This window comes from Garra rufa, chromosome 18 (genome assembly GCF_049309525.1).
Source record: "Garra rufa chromosome 18, GarRuf1.0, whole genome shotgun sequence".
In the NCBI taxonomy this organism is placed as follows: domain Eukaryota; kingdom Metazoa; phylum Chordata; class Actinopteri; order Cypriniformes; family Cyprinidae; genus Garra; species Garra rufa.
Window position 1 is genome coordinate 21,255,144 of NC_133378.1, and position 13,782 is coordinate 21,268,925.

General features: G+C 37.3%; 1 protein-coding gene across 2 annotated transcripts in view; it reads left to right on the forward strand.

The window, feature by feature from the left end:
• The window catches only part of iffo2a (intermediate filament family orphan 2a), a 37,611-nt gene that overhangs the window by 11,376 nt on the left and 12,453 nt on the right, over window positions 1-13,782 (forward strand). The window lies entirely within an intron of this gene.

The following is a 13,782-nucleotide window of genomic DNA, read 5'->3' on the forward strand; positions in this document are numbered from 1 at the left end:
GATACTCTGCCAAAAACATGTTTGGTTTTGATTATCATCTCTATCGCGTCGAAATAATGCATTTTTAAGCCATATCAGCTCATTTTTTCACATATTTGCAAAGAAAGGCTTTCCAAAACAAAGTTACTGGGTTGTCCTTTTTCACGTTTTCTTGGTTGGTAGATGCACCACGGACACATTTATAACACTTAAACACGAAAAATATGTCTTCATTATATGTCACCTTTAAGTGAAAGTGTAAGAAACAAGCTTAATGTGCTACTGCATTGAACAGAATGTGGCACATTTCTCGACAACATTGGTTAAAAAACAGACATATGTAGAAAGCAAAGGTGGTCATTTACATGCCTAACATACCACTAACCTCATGATTACAAGAAAAATCAGTCTGCACCAAGCCACTTTCTACTTTTTTTCTTCTTGAAATAGTTGAGAGTTTATTGGATTACACAATCACACACTGAGAAAACTATGCTGGAGAGTTTCAAGACATCTTAGTAGTTATGCTACCCAAGCGTTTTTGTTTTTTTTGCCAAACAGTAGGCTATTTGCTCATTTTCATTTTCAATCATTTTCATAATTAATCTTTTTTTTAACATCATGAAAATCATAAGATGAGATATGTAATTTGAGATTAGTTCAGATTTTAAGAAGAGGTCATTTACATATCTCACATACCAGCTACATTATGGCCTGTGTAGCCTTCTCTACCTTTTGCCACCATCTCTGTCTGCAAAATATGTTAAGGGGCAATAGTGGGTCATAGGTCATGTCATCCTGTCTTCTAGGTTACTTCCCTCCCCCATCTCCTGAGAAATGGCATGCATTTGAGTATATAGCCTATTGTTCAGCCCCCATATACATACATACATATATATATATATATATATATATATATATATATATATAAATAGGCCATTCTACAGAATTAGTGCAAATTGCTGTCCCACGCATTTAAAAAGCATTTAAGTATTCAAATCTTAAATGTTTACTAAGCTCCTTTTATTATCTATTGAAACCCACAGTAATATTTAAAATATCAGTAAGATTAATATACATAAAATCATCATTTAGTGGGTACTTTCAATTGGGAGGTGGCTGTCCCAAACCCTAACCTCTAAATTTAATTTATGAAAATGATATTGAAATAATTTTTGTATTTTATTCGATTGTTGTTTTTAAAAACATCTTTTTGATATTTTTCTATATTTAAACACTTATTTGGGAGTTATTCCATAACATTCAGTTTTCATATGTGTACAACTGTTCAGAACTGTGCTAGCTAACCATGTGCCGATTATCATCTTTGAGCTAGGTTTAAATTGTCAACTAAGATGTTATGATTGTGTTGGGTTCAATGTATATTACTAATGAATTCTCATGTTTGAAATCAGTATGATCAACTTGCCTTGTACAGAGAAAAATTGGATTCTAAAATCTATTTAATAAAAATCTATTAAAAAAATCTTAATAGGTCAATATAAAACTTCTTGTTAAGTTATGTACTACTTTCTTTCGGTAGTGGCAAATTTGGGGAGAGGACAAATATTCCCAAATTTTCTAAATTAATAGAAATGTGTTCCTTGGATATTATACAATTTGCATACAGTGGTGTGGAAAAGTGTTGGGCCCCCTTCCAGATTTTTTTTTTTTTTTTGCATGTTTGTCACACTTTAATGTTTCAGATCATCAAACAAATTTAAATATTAATCAAAGATAACACAAGTAAACATGCAGTTTTTGAATAAAGTTTTTTATTATGAAGGGAAAACAAAATCCAAACCCACATGGCCCTGTGTGAAAAAGTGTGTTTGCTCCCTAAATTTAATGACTGGTTGGGCCACCCTTAGCAGCAACAACTGCAATCAAGTGTTTGCGATAACTTATCTGTTACAGCGCTGTGCAGGAAATTTGGCCCACTCATCTTGGCAGAATTGTTGTAATTCAACCACATTGGAGGGTTTTCGAGCATGAACCGCCTTTTTAAGGTCATGCCACAGCATCTCAATAGGTCAGGACTTTGACTAGGCCACTCCAAAGTCTTCATTTTGTTTTTCTTCAGCCATCCAGAGGTGGATTTGCTGGTGTGTTTTGGATCATTGTCCTGCTGCAGAACCCAAGTTCGCTTCAGCTTGAGGTCACGAACAGATGGCCGGACATTGTCCTTCAGGATTTTTTGGTAGACAGCTGAATTCATGGTTCCATTTATCACAGTCAAGTCTTCCAGGTCCAGAATAGGGTTGGGTCGATAGACGATGCCATCGTCCATCGCCGATGGCCAATAGACATCACGATGCTGAGCCGGCATCGCGATCCTCCGCCCCCGCCGCAGCAGCAACCCGCTCACGAAAAACACACACTTAATCACTATATAGCCAAATGAAATGCATGCTTTCAATTTCTGCATCTTTACTTATTTTATTATTATTATTAATGAGGAAATAATAACAAGGAAGTTGTTAGTGATCACAATACAAATTACAGTGAACTCCTAACGAATTACATGAAAGTTCGTTTACATTAATAAATGAGGCATACAAAAACAGCAGAAAAAAATCAAAATAATTTTAATTAAATTAGATTAAATAAACTACACCAAATATGCCCTTTTCTTGGTTTTACCATAACGAACAGAGCTTGTAACAAAAACAAGAGAATATGTTTTTTTTCCATCGAAACACAAATGTACAATACAAAGCCTAGTATACATTATAAATAACACTTTATCATTCAAATACATTGGGAATATGGAAACACTTGGATTTGTGCCGAAAAACAGAGGTGCGTGAGCCCAACGCCTGCTATTTTTAGTTTCGCTTTGTTTTAGTTTCTTAACTTTATATATTTTGTTTCATTTCTGTTCTGTTCTGAATACCTCTACATTTAAATCATTCGTTTTGGAGTCAGGGTAACTAACTTATAGTTATGTTTATAGTGTTTATAATGTTAATACATAATATTTCGCTTGATTTGGTATTATTTCTGATATTACACTTTCTCTCTAAACATTCTGCTGCTCAGTAAATGCATTTGGAGAGAGTGGGTTAAGCAGTAAGCAAACAATGAGAGCGTTATTGAACTTAAAAAAGCTGACTGGTCGAAAATATGTTAAGGACCAACACACATCCTCCAAATGCATCTACATAAACCCGCGCTTGCTCTTGTCTCGTCTGCACGCACGCACTGTCACGATCTAATGCACTTGTTAATGCCGGATCTTTAAAAACAAATACCGGAACGCAAAAATCCAAAATCGGACATTTTCCAGAACAGGATCAGGCTCAAATTAAGCACTGGTGGACATGGTAGGCTACAATTAATTAATTCGTTTAAAATTATTTAACAACAACCATCCCTCACCCCCGTCCCCCGCAGACGATGCCATCGTCCATCGCGATGTTTCACATTGGACATCGTACGATGCCAAATTGGTCGACATCGCCCAATCCTAGTCCAGAAGCAGCAAAACAGCCCCAGACCATCACACTACCACCACCAGATTTTACTGTTGGTATGATGTTCTTTTTCTGAAATGCTGTGTTACTTTTATGCCAGATGTAATGGGACACACACCTTCCAAAAAGTTCAACTTTTGTCTCGTCAGTCCACAGAGTATTTTCCCAAAAGTCTTGGGGATCATCAAGATGTGTTCTGGCAAACCTGAGATGAGCCTTTATATTCTTTTTTTCTCAGCAGCGGTTTTTGTCTTGGAACTCCCAAGCAGGCCATTTTTGCCCAGTCTCTTTCTTATGGTGGAGTCATGAACTCTGACCTTAACTGAGGCAAGAGAGGCCTGCAGTTCTTTAGATGTTGTTGTGGGGTCTTTTGTGACCTCTTGGTCGTCACTGCACTCTTGGGGTAATTTTGGTCGGCCAGCCACTCCTGGGAAGGTTAACTACTGTTCCACGTTTGTGGATAATGGCTTTTCCTGTGGTTCGCTGGAGTCCCAAAGCTTTAAAAATGGCTTTATAACCTTTTCCAGGGGGTTCCGGTTATGGCCGCCATAGAGTAAGACGCGAGAAGCATCGCTCCCACACAAAATCCTTTTTTATTACACTATTCTGAATAAAGCGCGGATTTACTTGCATTTTTCTTTTTCCGAACTGGACGGACATCTTTGGGCAACTTTTGGAAGATGCCTCCTAAGAAAATATTCGAGAACAAGAAGGATACGGCTACCGAAGATTCCTCGACGTTAGCTTTACGGGCTAGCCCGACATCGCCGCCTCAATGGTTCCAGACAGAACTGGAGAAAGGGCTTGCGAAGCTTCAAGTCATGATCGACGGACGTATGTGTGAAATTCGCGACTCTGTTGACAAAGTACACAGTGACCTCCAGGAAACGAGACTAAAGCTGAGCGAGTTGGAATCGCGTCAGGACGGATTTGAAGAAGCCATTGTTAATGTGCGTGAGGACATCGCTGAGGGTAAAAAGCATGCGGAGTACGAAATACTCACTCTGAAAGATAAGGTCGATGATCTTGAAAATCGCTCTAGACGCAACAATTTGCGCCTTGTAGGTTTTCCTGAAGGAGTTGAGGGGAGAGATGCAGTGTCATTTGTGGAGGAATGGCTCCCTAAAATCATCGGTATGGATCAAGAGCGACCCTTTGAAATTGAACGAGCTCATCGTACCCTTCAGCGCCGGCCGACGGAACACGAAAGACCGTGAGCCATTGTAATTAGACTGCTTCGTTTCAGAGATACAGTCACGATATTGAATGCTGCACGGGAGAAAAAAGACCTGACATATGGAAACTCAAAAATAATGATCTTCCGAGATATGTCAACAACTCTCTACAAGAAGAAACAGGCGTTTGCTTCTGTTAGAGGACGACTCCGGGACCACAACATCTCCTACAGTATGCAATACCCAGCTACTCTGAGAGTGGTTCTTCCTGAGGGTGCACGATCCTTCGGTTCAAAAGATGCTGCGGAGGCCTACTTAAAAGCCCACCATCCAACACTTTTGTTGCCAGCGAGGTCAGAGTGAGACTGTAGGTACATCATGAATAGTGACTGCATTTATGAAAGACTCTTAGTAGCTACCAGAACAGACAATGCTGAAACCTTGTTGTTTTACAATTAGGCTATGTCTACTAAGTAGTCCGAGATTTATTTATTTTATTTTTTTCTTTCGATATTAAGTCACAAGTGCCTTCATGCCTATGGCCACTTTGGTGATTTGTTTGCAAAATTTTACCTGTAATGTTCGGTAGATGGCGTTATCTGCGCTAATTATTCCCCTGTTAAAGTTGGGATGCCTTAGCTTGAAGTTGTGCACGTTCTGTATGCAACGTTACGCGAATGTGTTAGATACAGTAGTTGATCACGGGGAAAGTGTTATGGGCGGGCGGGCTGGCGGGTGGGGGATTTGTGCCACTTTTTTCTCATTTCCTTTCCAATTTGACTGATAACTGATAGAGATAAGTATAAATATCTGTCCTGGAATGTCAATGGGATTAATAATAATTTAAAGAGAAAGAAAATAATGTTGTTCTTAAGAAAAAATAAGATAGACATTGCTCTTCTACAAGAGACCCATTTGACTGAAGAAGATCATTGTAAGCTACTACGTCAGTGGTCTGGACAAATATTTTTTTCATCATATAGTTCTCATTCAAGAGGGGTTGCTATTATGATCAATCGCAGAGTGCCTTTTGTTTTTGAAAGCATGGTTAAAGATAATTATGGAAGATATATTATTCTTAAAGGATATATTGCTTCTGAGAATGTTACAATAGCAAATGTATACGCCCCCAATCAAGATGATCCTCAGTTTTTTCATAATTTTCATTTTAAACTGTTTTTGCCCTGTACAATCATTGGAGGTGATTTTAATTTGGTTTTAGATTCAGCAGACAGATCACCTACCAAAGGTTTTGTTTTAACTCCATCAGCAAGAGTTGTGAAACATATAATGGCTGAATTAGAGCTGACAGATATTTGGAGGGCTTTGCACAACAAGCAAAACGATTTTTCCTTTTATTCTCGACCCCATAAGAGTTTCTCTAGAATTGACCTTTTTCTTTTACATAAAAGACAAGAACACTTAGTTGAATCATGTGAATACCTCCCACGAACTTTGTCTGACCATTCTCCTTTAGTTCTTACAATTTATACCCCTACTACTAAATTATATATTAGAAGATGGCGGTTCAGTAATTATCTCCTTAACGACCTTGATTTTATAGACCTTTTAAACAACAATATAGAAAATTTCTTGCATTTCAATGCTGGTTCTGCCGCTTCAGGTATGATTTGGGAATCACTTAAAGCTTATCTGAGGGGAATAATCATAGCATACTCATCCGGAAAAAAGAAAAAACATCAAAGTCAACTGAATGTACTTTCTAAAGACATTAAAAAGTTGGAACAGGACTATTCTATATGTGGAGATGAAAATATTCTACATAGACTAAATTCATTGCAGCTTGAGTATGATATGCTGTCCACTAAGGAAGCAGAGTGTATCCTCCTCAGAACCAAACAACGATATTATGAGCATGGGGACAAAATTGGCAGATTATTAGCCTGGCAAATAAGAAAAGATGATGCAGTGAGGTCCATAAATGCAATTCGTCAAGTGGATAACACTGTCATCAGAGACCCTAATCTTATTAATCAGGAATTTATGCAGTTCTATAAGCTGTTATATACCTCACAGCATACAGATATGGCAAAAATACACTCTTTCCTAGATAGACTTGATATACCTTCACTTACCGAGGAATGCAGGGACTGTTTGGAGAAGGACATAACGGAAATTGAAATACAAGAAGCGATATCTTGCTTAGCTATTGGCAAATCACCTGGTATGGATGGCTTCTCCATGGATTTTCTTAAGGCTTTTTTACCTAAATTAATCAAACCACTAAATGATATGTATTTACAGGCTATAGAGACTCAGAGATTACCTGACACTCTTGAACAGGCTATGATAACTCTTTTACTTAAGCCTGGTAAAGACCCTTGTTTATGTGGCTCCTATAGGCCGATCTCATTACTTAACTCAGACTACAAGATTTTTGCCAAAATTATTGCTTTACGATTGGAAAAAGTTATCTCACAATTGGTACACATGGATCAAACAGGATTTATTCAAAATCGATGTCTCTTTGACAATGTTCGGAGACTTTTGAATGTAATTTTTTCTGCTTCTCAAGTTGATTTTCCTGTTATTGCTATATCTTTAGATGCCGAAAAGGCTTTTGATCGTGTTGAGTGGCCCTATTTGTTTACAGTTCTTCAAAAGATGAATTTTGGTCCTAAATTTCTTAATATGGTCAAAATGCTTTATAATCATCCAACAGCAGTCATTCAGACCAATAACGAGATCTCGGCACAGTTTTCTTTGGAGCGGGGTACAAGACAGGGCTGCCCACTGTCTCCTCTCTTATTTTCTCTTGCAATAGAGCCTTTAGCTATTGCAATCCGCTCACATGACATTATCAGTGGTTTTACAACCCTTCAATCTAAACATGTAATCTCTTTATATGCGGACGATATTATGTTGTATTTGACAAATTTAGACTCTTCCATACCAGCCTTGTCAACTTTATTACAAGAGTACGGGATTATATCTGGTTATAAAATTAATGTGAATAAGAGTGTCTCTATGCCTCTTAATAGAGCCGCTACGCAATTGTCCCTTAAAAATTTCCCCTTTGTCTGGAACACAGATAAATTTCTATATTTGGGATTACAAATACCTAGAGATCTGTCTCAATTATATAATTTGAACTATGCTCCCCTGCTTAAACGTGTAGAAAAAGAATTAGATAGATGGAAATCTCTTCCTATTTCATTAATTGGTCGGATAAATTCTATTAAAATGACTGTGTTGCCAAAATTTTTATATTTGTTTCAGGCACTCCCCCCTGTGTTACCAAAGTCCTTTTTTAAGGATCTTCATAGAGGTATTTCTAGATTCTTATGGAAAGGGAAAGTTCCTCGGGTAAAATTAAGTTCACTGTTTATGCCTTATCAGAATGGTGGACTCAAACTGCCTGACTTTTATTTATATTATTGTGCAGCTCAGCTGCGCATTGTTTGGATCTGGCAATCAAAATGTATTTCCCCTCCTGCTTGGCGACAATTAGAAGAGGCCCAAGTACAGGGTATAACTCTTGCTGCAATACCTTTTGTTTCTATAAACAATTTGAAGAAATTGACCTCTAACCCACTAATTGTTGGTACTTCCAAAATTTTTGCAGACCTTAGAAAAAAGATGAAATGCAAGCAGACTATGTTCAGATCCACTGCTTTTTATTACAATCCTTTTCTACCTCCTGTCCTCAAAGATGGCATAGCCAAACAGTGGTATGATCAAGGCATCAAAACCTTTGATGAATTTTATGAGGAGGATACACTCATGTCGTTTGAGCAGCTACAACAGAAATTTACCCTTCCCTCTAAATTTTTCTTTAAATACCTACAAATTAGACACTACATACAGACCCAACAAGGTGGTCGTTTATCTAAACTTCCTCTTTCACCTCTTGAGGCCATCGTGGCAGAGAAAAAAGGTCCTAAGGGTCTCATCTCCTTTATCTATACCAAGTTGTTACAACTGACGGCTGGTAATATTCGTGACGTAAAATCTAAGTGGGAAAAAGACTTGGAGTGCTCATTTACAGATGACGAATGGAAAACAATATGTGAGAAAGCTCAGACTTTTTCTATCAATAGTCGTCATAAACTCATCCAATTTAATGTGATACATAGAGTTTACTATACTCCAGTTAGATTACACTCCTTTAAAAGCTCCTACTCTGAGATTTGTCCTAGATGTAAAGCAGATAGAGGGACTCTCCTACATATGCTGTGGTCTTGCCCTGACTTGGAAGAATATTGGAAAGAGGTCTTGGAGATTATTGCCATAGTTGTAGGTATTAATGTGCCTAGAGAACCTAGACTTACCCTCTTAGGGGACACTACATTACTTGATCAACAAAGAATTAATCTGAGATTTGTCAGACTAGCCCTACTAGCAGCCATAAAATGTATAACTTTGAGATGGAAGGATTCCAGTCCACCTTCTACTTCTATGTGGATTAAAGAAGTGTCATCTTACATGCCTTTGGAAAAAATTGCATTTCGTTTGAAAAAGCGTCAAGATTTGTTTGTCAAATACTGGGGTAGCTTTATTTCTTACTTGGGTATAACAGGACAGAATTCTTAGAACCTAACTTTTTATATTTTCTTGTTTAATTTTACTCATGGTTTACTTGTGGCACTATGGGTTGGAGGTTTGGGGCACATATAGGGCATTTATAGGGCAGTATGTGCGGGGATGAAAGATCTACTTTGATTATTCTGTACTTTGTTGTACTTTGTGTTTAACTTGGAAAAACTCAATAAACATAATGTTCAAAAAAAAAAAATAACCTTTTCCAGATAGATCTCAATTATTTTCTTTCTCATTTGTTACTGAATTTATTTGGATCTCAACATGATGTGTAGCTTTTGAGGGTCTTTTGGTCTACTGTACTTTGTCAGGCAGGCCCTATTTAAGTGATTTCTTAATTGCGAACAGGTGTGGCAGTAATCAGGCCTGGGTGTGGCTGGAGAAACTGAACTCAGGTGTGATAAACCACAGTTATGTTTTAACAGAGGGGGGAGGGGGGCAAACACTTTTTCACACAGGGCCATGTGGGTTTGGATTTTGTTTTCCCTTCATTAAAAAAACTTTCATTTAAAAACTGCATGTTGTGTTATCTTTGATTAATATTTAAATTTGTTTGATGATCTGAAACATTAAAGTGTGACAAACATGCAAAAAAAAAAAAAAATCAGGACGGGGGCCAACACTTTTTCACACCACTGTACATACAAAATTTGTGGAAAAAAGACTCTGACTTTGAACCAATTCTGTAAAATGGCCAATGTATAAAAGTTTGTGGTTAGTGAGATTTTTTTAAATGTTTTTGAAGGAATTCTAAGCCAGGTGGGATATTATGTCTTTGCACTGAGGCATTTCAGAGGTGGTGGACAAATGAGACAACGGGTGTGTCTCTACATAATGCTTTTAAGGTCTTCACAATCACCTCATGTTATCACTCTGCCCTATTCACTTATACACTTATGAAGCGGTTTAAGGTAACAATAGTACTTACAGAACTTTTGACCTAAAACAGATTTGCCTTTATAATAGCTCTTTGAAACATTGGCACTAGTCATTTGAACTCTCCCATGAACTGAACAATGTGTATTAATATCGACTGGCCTGATCTCACACAATGGAAGAAGTCGCAGCAGTGTGTACAGTAATGGCATATGGCAAAGAACAAAGAAAGCAGCTCTTCATTTTTGTGGTGTGTCTCATCTTTCTTTTGCCCAAATAGCGGTTCATTAAAAAGTTCTAATCCTGTGGCTATTTTTGCCCAGGTGAGCATTCAAAAGCTTTCGGTATGCAGTGTTCTTCTATGCAGTTTCCTCATATGCCATTGTCCACACTGCTTTATTTTGCACAGAGTTTCCGTTTGTATTGTGTCCAGTGCCTTTTGAATGCAATGAAAGCTCTCGTGTGCAGTCTGTGCTGCAGCAGAGGAAATGAGAGGAGTCTGATTCTCATGACCTTGGGCTGTTGTCTAGTCAGCTCCACTAGATCCCACTGACATTCAGAGAGTACCTGTACTGTCTGATCTGCCGGATCCATGATGTGTCTCCACCCGTGTGTATTTACCCTGTACAGATCTGGATTTTCAGCTCCACCTGTGGCACTTTCACTCTTATACCCTGAGAACTTTCTCTGCTCCTCTTGAAGATCCACAGCGTCCACATGCTTTTCATGCCTGGCCAAAAGGTCAGCTTAACATAACAAGCACAATTCTTTGTACTGAACAGATGATCCTCTCTGGATCTTGTCGTGTTGAGTCAGCGCTTGCCCCTCTTGGCAGGTGTCTTAATGTCTGGACCCAGCCAGACTGTCAGACAATGTAAGTGGAAAACAAATGGAGTCTCTAATCCCTTGAGCATGCAAGAAATGCAAGGATAAGGAGCTTATAAAACAAGAGAACCTGTCATCCTTTAATCCAGCCGATGAGGGATCTCACTGTGTAACTGACTACAGAATCAGACATGGGGAATCCCTAAGTATGTTAACACTATACATAGACAGGTGGTTATTGAACCCTCTGATGGATGAAAGATTGAATCAAAAAGGTATAATATCTGGAATATCTAATGTTTATTTAGTTACTTTATATTCATATATATATATATATATGTATTCATTATATACTTTATAAACCTGCTTAATTTCAATAACGACAAAATACTGATAAACTGCTATTCAGTATGCTATTCAGTCAGATGTTTATTCAGTGATTGCTCTGATTGATTTGATTCAGTGAATGATTCATCAGTCTAATTCAAACTGGTAACTAAATGATTCACTTCAAGAACTGGCTTATATATTCATGAATCTGAGCATATTGATTGCACTGCATGTTTTTGATTCACTAAAAATAACCAGCACACAGGATTCTTATGTTTTTGTAAATTAGAGACTGTTGACCTCAAAAATTAAAATTCTGACATTAATTACTCACTCTCATGTAATTTCAAATTCCGTAAGACCTTCGTTCACCTTTAGAACACAAATTAAGATGTTTTTTGTTGACATCTGAGAGCTTTCTGACCCTGCATAGACAGCAACACAACTACCACGTTCAAGGCCCAGAAAGGTAAAGGGCATTGTTAAAATAGTCCATGTGACATATTCAGTTGCTTTGCTGTCTATTCAGGGTCAGATAGCCCTTGGATTCCATTACAAATATTTAAATTTTAAGTATAGTGGAGGCAAAATTTTTAGAAAAGTAGTATTTTCAGCAGCTAAAAAATAGTTTTAAGTAAGTTATTTCTATCTTTTGCTGTAGTGTGTCAGTAGGAAATATCTGTTACATTTGCAAACATGCCAGTGCTCCACGCAGAGCTCTGATCATCATCCAGTCTGTCTGGAATGACATGAAGAAACAGAACAAACTGAGACAGACTAAATCCAGAAGAACTGTGGCAACATCTCCAAGATGCTTAAAGAGACCTACCTGCAAAGCTACCTGTAAAAATTTGCGTAAAAGTGGCTTTAAATGCAAAGGATGGTCACACCAAAGGTTGATTTAAATTTAATAGAAGTTAGTTGATAAAGAAAATCGATTTATGAAATTATTTTTGACAGCATCCTCATTTTACAGCATTCTTACACAAGTGTCTAAAACTTAACAGTACTGAACTTTGAAACAGGTAGGTTTCTTAAAGCATCTTGGAGACGTTGCCACAGTTCTTCTGGATTTAAAGTCATTGCACACTAAGTCTGAAATTTTCATATGCTAATTGTTTTTTTTTTTCACATTCGTCATCCTTTTCTACTGAAATGCTTGCTACGGATGATGATGGAAAACACAGAAAATCAAACCTGATTCAATTTTTTTATGACGGAACGAAAGTGTCACGATCCAGGCGGGGTTGAGGAGTGGAGAATGGTGAGGAGAACCGGAGTAGAATGAACGAATGAAGATTTATTAAAACAAAACACTGAAACTAATACAAATAAACAAAACCAGGAGCAAGAGATGAGTACATAAACCAAATAAACAGAAGTAACAGTAAGCATTGACGGACAAATGGGGAGTGCACACACAGACTCTTAAATACACAAAAGACAAGGCGTGGTCACAAACGAGATAACAGGATGACGAGGGGGAAATACAAATATGGGCATAGAAGGAACCAAAAGGACTAACCAAAAGGGGGAGAAACAAGGACTAAACCAAATGAACTAGAAACATGGGGGAAAAACACTTGGAAAACATGACAGAACAGGACAATACACAGACATGATTCTGACAGAAAGTTTCGGAGGCATTGTGTAAACTTTGTTGACACGACGTGTGGTCGTATATATTTTTTAACATGCAAAAGTCTCTTCAGTTTGTTTTTCAGGTAGTTTTGCAGGTAGGTCTCTTGAGCATCTTGGAGATGTTGCCACAGTTCTGGATTTAGTCTGTCTCAGTTTGTTTACTGTTTCTTCATGTCATTCCAGACAGACTGGATGATGATGAGATCAGATCTCTATGTAGAGCACTGCCTGTTGTCAGACTCCTTGTGCAAACAAAAATCTCACTGGATTATTACAATTTATGGCAAAATGAATGTTTGGAAATGTGAAATGATATTTCCTACTGACACACTACAGCAAAAGATAGAAATAGACTTAAAACCATTTTAGCCAGTGAAATACTAGTGTTCTAATAGTTTTGGCCACCACTGTACAACCTAATATAAAGATGTTATTATTTTGCAGTGCACAGTCTTTCTAGTCTATCACATTTGAAACAGACTTCGAACTCACAATTAGGTCAGGTATATGTGATTTCTCTGACAGTGTAGCAGTGATGCTATTCCCATTTGCTGAAAAGCAATCTTTTTTTTTTTTTTTAATCTTACTTATCCTAAACTTTTGAACAAAAAAAGTATCATCATTAAGCAGCAAAAACCGTTTTTAACATGAATAAAAATGTAAAAAGTTTCTGGAGAAGCAAATCAGAATGATTATAGAATGATAATAGAATGATTTCTGAAGGGTTAAGTGACTTTGAAGATTGGAGTAGTAATAATGCTGAAAATTCAGCTTTGCCACCACAGGAATAATTGACATTTTAAAATATATTAAACTGAAACCAGTTTTTTGATCAAATGCAGCCTTGGTGAGCATAAAAGACTTCTTTCAAAAACTTTTAAAAATCATAATTCTAAATTTAGGAATATTTTTTTATCACA